Source organism: Microcebus murinus, chromosome 14 (assembly GCF_040939455.1).
Source record: "Microcebus murinus isolate Inina chromosome 14, M.murinus_Inina_mat1.0, whole genome shotgun sequence".
Lineage (NCBI taxonomy): Eukaryota > Metazoa > Chordata > Mammalia > Primates > Cheirogaleidae > Microcebus > Microcebus murinus.
This window is the reverse complement of record NC_134117.1, coordinates 65,424,488-65,436,379: the sequence shown is the minus strand read 5'-3', so window position 1 is coordinate 65,436,379 and position 11,892 is coordinate 65,424,488. Positions and strand designations below refer to the sequence as shown.

At 45.0% G+C, this 11,892-nt stretch overlaps 1 pseudogene; it reads left to right on the top strand.

Moving 5' to 3' along the window:
- The first annotated feature begins 1,922 nt into the window (after positions 1 to 1,922).
- LOC105871396 (C-1-tetrahydrofolate synthase, cytoplasmic pseudogene) lies at positions 1,923 to 10,337 on the top strand (annotated as a pseudogene).
- The last annotated feature ends 1,555 nt before the right edge of the window (positions 10,338 to 11,892 follow it).

The window sequence follows — 11,892 nt, the reverse complement described above, 5'->3', positions numbered from 1 at the left end:
AGCCTCATTCAAGACCTGGAGGAAGGGAGCCTCCGGCTGGGGCAGGCATCGGGAGAGTCTGCCCACAGGTGCAGGAGGCCCAGTCATCACCCATTCATTGAACATATGCCCTGGGCTGGGTCATGTGCTTGGTCCCAGGGACACAGACGACCAACAGGGAGCTTCTGCTGGTGGAGGCAGCTGTGTAGACAAGTGACCACCACATGACACTGTAAGTGCTGTCCGTGCTAAAGGCCAGGGAGGTGGGTTGTTCAGTCAGGGGTGGGACGGGGAACGGAGACTTTGCAGAGAGGGCTGAGACTGGGCAGGGTGAGGGCAGGTGGGCCGGCATGGTAAGCCAGGTCGTGTGGGCTTCCGGACCAGCAGAGGAGTTGGACTGACTAAGGCAAGCGTCCTCAAGCTACAGCCCTCGGGCCACGTGGAGTTTTTGCCCCTTTGTTTTTTAAATTCAAAATAAGATATGTGCAGTGTGCATAGGAATTTGTTCATAGTTTTTTTAAAACTATAGTCCAGCCCTCCAGCGGTCTGAGGGACAGTGAACTGGCCCCCTGTTTAAAAAGTTTGAGGACCCCTGGGCCAAGGTATGAAAAAGGGAGGCATGGGGGTCCTTCAGCCAGGTAGAGACTGATGACAAGAGTGCTTTGGGCTCCTCTTCCATCAGGGAGGGTCTCTGGGTGTCCCTTCAATAATGGCACACGGGTGCCTGAGCACCTGCCCGGCCCTGGCCGCAGGTGGTGTTGGGGAGTCCAGTGCCCCAGGCCTATGGGAGATGGTGGGTGGGGGGTGGAAGGGACGTTCCTCAGGAGAGATTAGTGTGCTTCCACACACCCTGCCGAGGTCCTTAAGCCTCCACTCCCAAGCCAGTTCCTGCTCATCCTTCCAGCCCCAGCTCAAGGATCTCCTCAAGGTGGCGTTGACACGTGCTGTGACTCTTAGCACTCAGCACGCTGTTTCCCCTGGATGGGGGCTCCTGGAGATGCAGGGTCTGGGCCCAGGGGTGAACGATGGGCAGGATCCCCAAGGGTCGTGGCAGGCCGTGTGGGCCTGTTGCACCTTTGCACCTGGCCAGGGCTCTCCGGTCAGCTGTGAGCGGTGCAGGGCTCTGCAACGAGAGGACATGCTGAGGGTCCACCGTGGCACCCACCTGCCACCTGGCCCAGGGAAGCTGTCATCGGGAGATGGCTGGGAGATCACACTGAGGCAAGAGGAGGCAACCCGGCTCAATGGCCAGAGGCTGAAAGAGCTGGGGAGCACGCAAACACCCTTCCAGCAAGGAGGGAGAAAGGAAAATGCGTGGGGGACAGTTTCCATGTTGTTAAGCATGGGGTGGGGGCTGTCCCTGGCTGAAGAATAAATGTGATTTTTATTTGTGGATGCAGAGAGGAAGATAGGCCAGCCTAAGAAGCTCCCTTCTGGAAACCAGCAAGTGAAGACACTCACATGTATCACACATTTGTACACATGCATAGAAGTTGCGTTTGCTCTTGTGATGTGATGCTCACCTCTCCTTTGCCTTAATAGATATATCCTTCTGACCAAGGATCTGACACTGGTTCCCAGCCTTGAAGGGCACATGGGAGATGCCAGTACCTGGTTCAGCTCTCCAGGGTCTCCCTAGTTCCTGGCAGCCAGTGTAGACATTGCCTGTTGCCAGAGACTGGCCAGTGGTTCATGTCACTGACCCTCCTCTGTTGCTACAGATTAGAGAAGCAATTTATATCACATGCTTGGACAGCTCAGTGAGCAAATCAATGATCAGGGACATTTTGACAGTCAGCCTCTATGCTTTTCAACATCTGCAAACTTTAAAACGAATCCACACTAGGAAACTGGCTGGGGCCGCTGGGCTTAATACATCATTCCACGTCAGTTGTCCACTCCGCCCCAGCCCGAGTCCCTTCCCACGCTTTGTCTGAGTCCCAATGGCTGTGCGGAATGGTGTGGGCAGGAAGATCCTGGAGTCTACCTACTGGGGACAGCTGCAGAGGTGGAGCTCAAGAGAGGTTTGGGGACAGCCACTGTTGGAAGGAGTGCCAGCAAGAAGGTGGGGCTCCTCTTGAGGCTGGGTTTGCTAGCCAGCACGCTGCTCTTACTGAGGTGGCCCACAATAGCCTGGTAAACTCAACATAGTTCCCTAAAGGTTCTTCCTAAGGTTAGGATTACATCCACAGTCCATATCGAGGACTAGTACTACTATTTATTTTTCTCTGGGGTCATTTAAGAGTATTGCCACTGAGTCCTCTGGGCATCAGCACACCTTTGGCTGTTACCTGTTGTAACAGGTACCTTTTATGTTGAAACGGCTCCTTGTTGCTTTTGGCAAACCATCGTCAGAGAGGAAGAGAACATCCACAGGGTAGAGGTGGCAGGGACGAGGTCAACCCATAAAACTGAACTCTAATTACTCAGCAGTGGTGCAAAAATTAGGAGTGGACTCTCAGGCTAGTTTAGCGAGAGCTTCATCTGGATCCACTGGCCAACTAAACCAGGACTTGGCTGATCTTCCCGAGATCCCTCAGCCACTCAGACAGAGTCGGGACCAGACTGTAGGCTCTCAACACAGTTTCTCACTACAGAACAGAGCCAGCTGTAAGGGCACTAGGCAGCCAAGAGCAGGAAGAACAGGCTAGCTCAGGGCTCCGTTCCCTCCCCACTTACACACACAGTTCATAGATTTGCAGGTTTTCCTAGGACCATATGTTTCTTGCTTGAGAAGAATAGATTCAGATGTCAGAATTCCACCTGCTTTTAAAATGCTTTCCAAAACAAAAAAAAAAGTCACTGAAGCAACCCATGCCCACACTAATTTAAACAGCACAGGGTTTAAAGTATAAGTTCCATGCTCACTTTACTCCCTGGGGACAATTGCTGCTTTTCACAGATTTCACCTGCTTTTAACATTTCAAAGAGAGCTGTCAACTTCTTACTTTAAAAAAGGAAGAAACACCTCTGGCTCTTCAGAAAATTTAAAATCTCATGTTGAACTGAGAGAGGTGAAAATGAGAAGCATTTTAACAGGAACACCTGTTAGTTTTGAGCATATGCAGTTTGGGTACAAAAATAATACTCAAATTTGAGGCTTTGAATGATTTCCAAAGTTGATTTTGAAAGCTTGGCCGCCTTCCTGAGAAAAAAGTCTCCGGAGACACACCCAATACTCTGGGGAATTCACAAGGAAGAAAAAAATTTTCAAGTCAAATGTGTAATTTCTAAGACCAGTTAGGGAACAGCCTGAAGCACCCGCACCCTTTATAGTTAGAGCACTTTTGGCCCGAGTCCCACGCTTCACTCCCAGCTGCTACGCTGTTCTTCCAAGAGTGTTTTATGGGCCCCGAGATGGATCAGAAACGACTCTCCCTCCTCTATTTGCTCAGCAAACTGCAGATCAGCTTATATCGGAGGGTGGCACCATCCTTCCCTTGCCTTTTCACTTAATTCTCTTCCTGTTTCAGGGAGGCAGGAATTCCCTTTTTATTTTTACTTGACAAAGGAAAGTTTCCCCTCACTCCACAAAAGAGGTGACGGGCATTTCTACACTGGAACCAGGTATGTCTGACTCCAAAGCTGAGGTTCTTTCCAGAACTCCACGGAGAGCTTGTGTATAGTTGAAAGTAACACACGACACTGATGTTTACCTTACACTCCACTCCCAAATTGTACAAAAACCTGACAGTTTCCCTTATTTTTTTTTTTTAAGGTTATTCAATTGTCTACTTTTTATAGTTAGTCTGAACTTCCTTGGAAGCTTCCAGCTTACCAGATCTTGCCTCTGGGTGTCCTGCTGCTGGGTCAAGGCTGGGGTATTGGGGTCTGTTCCTTCAGCTGCCACCCTTGCTGGTCCCCCTGGCTCCCACTTGGGTTGTGGATTTCCCACTGTCATTCACATGCCTTGGGTTGGTCTGTCACCGTGGTGGCCACCAGCAGGCCTGCGGTTCCTCCACTGCGAACGTGCCAGAATGTCATGACCACGCTACAGAGGTCCCCAGAGGGGCTAGAAGGCACTGGCTTTTCTCATCTCCCATGGCCACTCCATGTTGGTGTTGGAGCACCTGTGAAACTACAGCAGGGGTGGGGGACCTTTCCTTGTTGGAAAGCCGCATTAATTTAGCTGTGATCAAATAAGGCCGAATTCAAGAAACTCCAATTAGATATACTTAAAAATGTACATTATTGTATAAAATCTAAGTACTATGTACTTAGTCATTTCAAAAATGAAAGCTATTTGTTAATTTTAAAGTTAACTAACCTTTTAATGACTTTGTTGTGTCCGCTTGTTGTTGGAAAGTACTTGAATATTTGGCTGCAGCATGGAGGTCCGCAGTTTCAGTTGATCCTCCAGATGGGTATCAGTCGTTTGTGACCTTCAGGGTGTCTCGATTTGAGTTAGGTAAGAGAATGTAGATTCACAACAATAAACGGTTGAAAAGCAAGAAAGCATTTTTCAGGCATGTTGATGAGGGCATGGGTATTCGACTGCATTTTTCCATTTAGCATCAAATAATGACTTTAAAATGTCATCTACTGAGGGTTTAATCAATTCCATCTGTAGTTCTTTAGGTGCCTTGGTGATATCAATTGGGTGAGACTAAAATGCTAATTTGAGTGTGATGTCATGATTCGGAAAGTCAGTGAATCTTCGCTGTATTCTCCAATTAATAGGTCTATGACAACCTCGTATTCTTCAAATGATTTGCATGTATCACCCTGCTCATCAGTGACCTTTGCTACCTAGGTAAAATATTCATTCAAAATTTCCTTTTGAGGAAGATGTGTTTTGAAAAATATAGCTTTTTTGAAATGCTTGGATTTTTTTTTTTTGCCACATATCACATATGGACTTAGTTTTACATTGCAAAGAAATATTAAAAGCATTTCGATTTTACATCATATCGAATGCTGCATTCCTATAGAAATCTTCTTTTAATAATTCACATTGTTGACTCTTTTCTTCATAAAATTTATCTGTTCTTGCAGAGATAAAATTGTGGCTAACACCTATCACTGCGATAGCCAATGTATTTTAGAATAAGGCAAATCACACTGGATACCTCATCATTCAACTTTAGTGTGTTAGGAAACTGATGATATTATGTTGCATTTGCAGAAACATAGTTAACAATACTTATGACTCGTTGCAAAGTGTCATTTAAAATAGTAGCTTTAGCACTATTTACTTATTTATTCATTATTTATTTATTATTTATCACACCCAGCCCACGTTGTCAGCCTGGAGTGGGGGACTGAGGACCTACCTGATGCAAGCAAGATACAATGAAAAGAAATGAGAGCATCTGGATCTGCTAATACTTTCTAAATCTACGTAATAAACTCTTCATGTTTTCCTGTCACGGAAGGTGCACCATCTGTACATACACTGACTAAATTTACCAAACTCAGTCCAACTTCACAAAATTGTTCTTAAAAGTTATTGAAGATATCTATTCCTTGTGTTCTATTCTCAAGAGTGCCCCGAAGTGAGTAACTCTTCATAGCAAAGAAAATCTTCTGTTATGACCTGAATGAGTATAAAACCTGTGCTGAGTCAGTAGTATCAGTTGATTTATCTGAAGTGATTGGATAATATATATTTTACTTTTTAAGTATTTCATGAAGTTGTTCTGTTAAGTTCAAGCCTAATTCATGCTGCTGATCAGTTATGGTTCTCCTTGAAAGAGGCAGTTGTTTGTACTTTGAAACATTATTGTGGTCTAAGCATACTACAACTTTGACAATGCATTCTTTTACAATTTCTACACCACTGACTGGCTTCCCTTTTTTCCTGAGTATATAAGCTACTTTACAAGTTGCTTCAGTGGCATTATTTCCAAGTCTCATTGCATTTAAAAGAATTGTCTTCGCTTTTTCTTTTCATCTTTTAATTTCTGCAATACAACCTTTAGTGTTTTTCTATCTAATTTAAAATATGTGTGTCCTTATGAGCATTATTAATATAATGCTGATGAGCACTGCATTTCTTTAATGTTGATTGATATTGCAGTATCACAAAACAAGCAAATCATCTTATCTTTAGAAGAAACAGGATAATATTGTAATTCCCAATCCTCATTTAAAAATCTGTTTTCTTCCTTCAGTGTTCTTGATCTTCTTTGACATGATAGGCTGTTAAGCAGATAGAATTAAAAAATATCACTGAGCTGTGCAACTATTCACAAATTCCACTTCAAACAGGAACACAGTACACCCTTATCAAAAGCTGATAACAGTCTGGTGAACTCAACACCCATAAACTCTCACCAACCAGCCTCATGCAGTAGTGGTGCCAGTCAAGCAGGGGAAGTTAGCACTAAACCAGGAGCATAGCAGCTGTCAATTTAGCTCTTACAGTTTACTGATGTTCTAATTGTGCTGGTCAATCTGGGAGGATTATTTTGTTGAAACTTATTTTATTCTTTGGTATTTTAAATATGTTTATTTTAAAAATAAAAATAAAAAAAGATGAACAAAAGTGTACTAATAAAAATAAAAGGATTTGTTCTGTAAAGTTTGGATTCGGGTCAAAAGGCCACACTTAAGGACCTAGAAGGCCACGCCACAGTTCTCCACCCCTGAACAACAGTCTCAACCTGTGATGGGAATAGCCCCTGGGCTCCTGGCTTTTCTCTCCCCTCCCCCTCCATTTTTTGCCTTTTGTCCCCTCCCCCTCTCACCTAGCCCATGTTTTCAGCCTGGAGTGGGTGACTCAGAACCTTTGTGTTCAATTTCTGTCTTTCCACCTCCCCTACACTTATTAAAAGCACGAGAGCTCTACTACATTTACCTGTGTGGCCCTGCAAAAGTTGCTCTGCTTTTCTGTGCCTCCATTTCTTTCCATGTAAAAGAGCAGCTGGAGCTGGAGAGGAACAGATCTGTATGATGAGAGAGTAATGCTACAGTGCTACATGCTATGTGAAAATCATTTGTTATATTAGGTGGTCAATTTCTCAAAGTAGGGTTGGGGTGCATAGCTTTCCTCCTGTTTCTTTCTGTTACCCCCAAAATATTCATTATAGCTGAGTATTAACAACAGTTAAGGATAAAAGACTTTAGAATACGCAACTAAACAAGGTCATCCTGACCCCGAAATTCTAGTGAAATTATATTTAATGCTTGAGATTTAATACCATTTTCCAAGATTTAAAAAAATATCTAGATATTTTTGGTTCACCTTGTAATTGCTGGTTTAGATTTCCAGCTTCTGCATAATTCTCATTATTTAATTTACGACATGCTAATAATGTAGGTTTGTTTAAATTTTTTGACAAATTATAATCATATATATTAATAGTTATGGCATACATAGTGTTATGTATACCATGTGGAATGATGGAATCAAGCTAATTAACATATCCATCCCCTTGTATATTCATCATTTATTCCTCCTATCTAACTGCAATTTTCTACCCTTGAGACCAACATCTCCCCATTCCCCCCATTCTCACCCCCACCCCCTGGTAACCACCACTGTACTGTTTCTATGCATTTGATTATTTTAGATTCTGCATGTAAGTGAGAACACGTGGTTTTTACTGTCTTTCTGTGCCTGGCTTATTTCACTTAACATAATGTCCTGCAGGTTCATGCTTGTTGTCATGACATAATTTAATTCTTTTTAAAGACTGAACAGTATACCATTGTGCATACATACCACATTGTCTTTATCCATTCATCCAATTGTGGATGCTGACATTGCATCCATATCTTGGCTATTGTGAATAGTGCTGCAACAAACATGCAAGTGCAGACATCTCTTCAACATACTGATTGCAAGTCCTTAGGTTATATTCCCAGAAGAGGGATTGCTGGGTCTCCCTCCCTTTTGCAATGGCATCCTGTATTGGAAAAATACCAACTCCCCACTTGTGCTCAAGGGTATCTGGTGCTTCTTTGACGTGGAATGACTTTCTTGCCACAGTTAGGGGCAAATGAAACACACAGAGAAATTTAGGTCTAAATGACTGATATCAGACCCATTTCCAAATGTGGATTTTGATGGAGAAAGGTGAGAGAAAAGAGGGCAAGTGCAAGAGAGGAGGGCCGTGTGCAGAAAGGAGAAACAGCAGTGCCAGGGGTTCCTGTTTCTGCCAGAGCTGAGAGCCGGAGAACTGCAGGTGGGGTTGGGATGGATCCTGTTTGTCAGCCTCTATTGCACATTGACAGCGGGCTTCCCAGAAAGCAGGTGTCACCTTGCCTCCTTATTCTCAGCCCCACACCCAGCAACACAAGGACAGGGCGGGGCCGTGTGAGGTGCAGCCGGAGCTGTGCAGTCCTGGGTGAGCTGCAACCCTGCTGAAGGAGCCAGCAGGAGGCCCTGCAGGCTCTGGGCCAGTTCCGCAGGGCGCACAGATGTGCTCTCCTGGGCCTTCCCACTCGTTTAAAAATCTGACAAGCTCCTTGTAAAGTGTTTCCATGACATTCACTTTCTCTCCATGCACACTTTGCTTTTTAAAAAATCATTTAGGGGCAGCTAGAATATACTAAAAAAGATACCAAAACACCTCATTTTCTTAATAAATGTCCATTTTTTTCTGTCACTCAGATTAACAGTGAAAATCTTATCATAATTTCTCCAACTTCTTTTAAAATTCTATGTAATGGACATTGGAGACTCATAAGACACGGGCAGGGAGAGGGCAAGAGATGAAAAATTACCTATGGAGTACAAAGTACACTATTCAGGTGACAGGTATAAAGCCCAGACTTCACCACTACACAATATATACAGGCACTGGAATTCAACTTGTACCCTCTAATTCTACTAAAAGAAAAAAAACCCTGACTCTTCTATTTAACTGAGGCAGTCGATCATACTTGCATCTTCTGAGGCCCCAGTATGGTTAAGGGTGACATCATTTGACTGTGACCACAACAGGCAGAGTCCTCAGGACATTTTACAGTGTTTCATGAATACCCACATTTTGGTCAGGGTCCTGCAGGCAGAGGAGGTCGAGTCCTCTGCAAAGGCCGGCAGGACAGTCTCCAACAAGCTGCACGTGTGGCTGGGCCAGACATCCCCAACCATCAGAGCACCGACCTTCTGCGCTTGCGTGTGTGGACGTCGTGTTCCTATGTGAGCTCAGCACATCGGCCCCCTTCCTCTGAACTGTAGCAATTAGTCTGGATGATCCTTTTGTAGTTTCTAGATAATGACTCTATAACTACCTTGAATCATTTAAGTGTTTCTTGCTATTTCTCATGATTAACTACTCTATTACTACTTAATAGAGTGCCTAATAGATATGTTAATTTGATCTTGTAAAAGAGTGAATCGCGACCATTAACCCTGCTGGGTGAGGGCTCCACCTATGGTGAGGGCCTCTGCCTCCAGCACTGCCTGCTGTAAGGTCAGCACAGCCGGCTGCCTTCTCTCACTGGTAACAGACCCCTCCTGGCTAACCGCCCACTCCCACTGCCAGCAGATGCTGCCTGCTAGAATGACCTACTTCCAGCAGTTCATCCTTGTCTCCCCACAGTTGGTGCCAAGAGTTGATTCCCCGGGTCGCACTCAAGCTTGTCGGGTTTGTAGTGACCGAAGCCGGATTCGGAGCAGACATTGGAATGGAAAAGTTTTTTAACATCAAATGCCGGCACTCTGGCCTCTGCCCTCACGTGGTGGTGCTCGTCGCTACTGTCAGGGCTCTTAAAATGCACGGGGGCAGCCCCACGGTCACCGCTGGACTTCCTCTTCCCAAGGCTTACATAGAGGAGAATCTGGAGCTGGTCGAAAAAGGCTTCAGTAACTTGAAGAAACAAATTGAAAATGCCAGAATGTTTGGAGTTCCAGTTGTAGTGGCTGTGAACGCGTTCAAGACGGATACAGAGGCTGAGCTGGACCTCGTCATCCGTCTTGTCCAAGCATGGAGCTTTTGATGCTGTGAAGTGCACTCACTGGGCAGAAGGGGGCAAGGGGGCCTTAGCCCTGGTGCAGGCAGTCCAGAGAGCCGCACAAGCACCCAGCAGCTTCCGACTCCTTTATGACCTCCAGCTCCCAGTTGAGGATAAAATCAGGATCGTTGCGCAGAAGATCTATGGGGCAGATGACATTGAATTGCTCCCCGAAGCTCAGCACAAAGCCGAAGTCTACATGAAGCAGGGCTTTGGGATCCCATCTACCCATCTGCATGGCCAAGACACACTTGTCTTTGTCTCACAACCCAGAGCAAAAAGGCGTGCCCACAGGCTTCGTTCTGCCTATTTGCCACATCCGCGCCAGGGTTGGGGCTGGTTTTCTGTACCCCTTAGTAGGAACGATGAGCACAATGCCTGGACTTCCTACCCGGCCCCGCTTTTATGATATTGATTTGGACCCCGGAACTGAGCAGGTGAATGGACTGTTCTAAACAGATCAATCTATTTTCGAGGAGCTACTTTGAAAGTCTGGCCAGTATCCCTTCAGGCCCATTGGGAGTTAAGACAAGTCAGCCCCTTCCCTGAAGATCTTCTGAAATATATAGTGGGAGTTTCTCCAGAAGCCTTCTCATCATCATGTAAAAATTAACATGAATCATGCACATTTCTATTTACGTTAGTGAAGATCCACAGAATAAAGGGAAATAATTTTGCTAAAAAAAAAAAAAAAAAAAAAGAGTTGATTCCTTCACGGAATACCAAACATCCCTCACTTTCCGTTGGAACCGTCAGATTGTACCGTCTCTCCTTCCTTTCACATTACTGTTTGGGAGTCATCATTCTGCATTGCTGAAATTGGTCCATTCAACCCGCATACCTAAAGTACTTACTGGGCTTTTCCTTTCTCCCCCCACCCTCCCACCTTCACCACCCACATGAGGACACAGCAGGAAGGCCACCATCTACAAGCCAGGAAGAGATCCCTCACCAGAAACAGAACATGCTGGCACCTGGGACTTGGGCTTCTAGCCTCCAGAAGTGTAAGAAAATAAATCTGTCGTTTAAGCAAAGAAAAAAAAAAGTACATAATTGGGTGGGGCCAGCTTGTTCGTTCTTTCTTGTGCAAGATCCCCCTCTGAATCATCAGTAATTAGTTGTCACAGTCATTTACCAAAAGACAATTTTCCAGATACCTGTTCTTACAGGAGAATGAATTGTTAGAAAATTATGGAAACCAAACCACCAGAAAATATTCTATTTCTTCCATTTTAAAATACCATTGATTTAAGACATGCTATTTAGTTTAGCAAAAGAAAAAAAAATGGCACACCTCAGAAATGAAATATGTAAAATACTGCATCTTAGAATTTAGAAATATGACTGCTAAGCAAATAAATGAAGGGATCATCACAACCCGTTTCTCCAAGTTGTGTTGACTACTTAAAGCCACTTGGACGCACAGGTGACCCAGGAGGCACGTGGACGGTTAACCTGGAGGAACGGCGGCAGCTGGCCATCGGGCAGCTTTTACAAAATGCCACTGTAAAGCATGTTTTGAATGTTTAAAAACCACTTCTAAACTTGTGTGCACAGTTGTGAGGAAAAATGTCAATTCAGTCCTGCCTGAACATATCAATTTTATCTCTGGGTGTAGCCATGGGGACCACCAAGGCTTTTATCCACACCCAGTGAGGTTGCAACGCGCCCACCATCCACCAAACTCAGTTGAGGGGGGGAGGCTGAGAGAAGTCCCTGACGTTGCACTGGGCGAGGAACCCGGAGAGCTGCCGGGGCCTCGGGGAAGGGCTCGTGCTGTACGCCTGCACGCCTGGCCAGCAGCCGGGACACACTGGTCAGAATGGTCCACAGACCCCCCTCCTTCCTCTTCTATTTAGTTTCACTTTCGCTTCTGTCTGGCACAAAACGCTTGTTCTCAAGAGTCAACAAATGTTCAACTTTCATCTCCCTGGACTGCTTCACAAAGACTCTAACTTTAAATGCATAAAGTCCTCAAGGTCATAGCTTTCCCCTCTTTTCCTGAGAAAT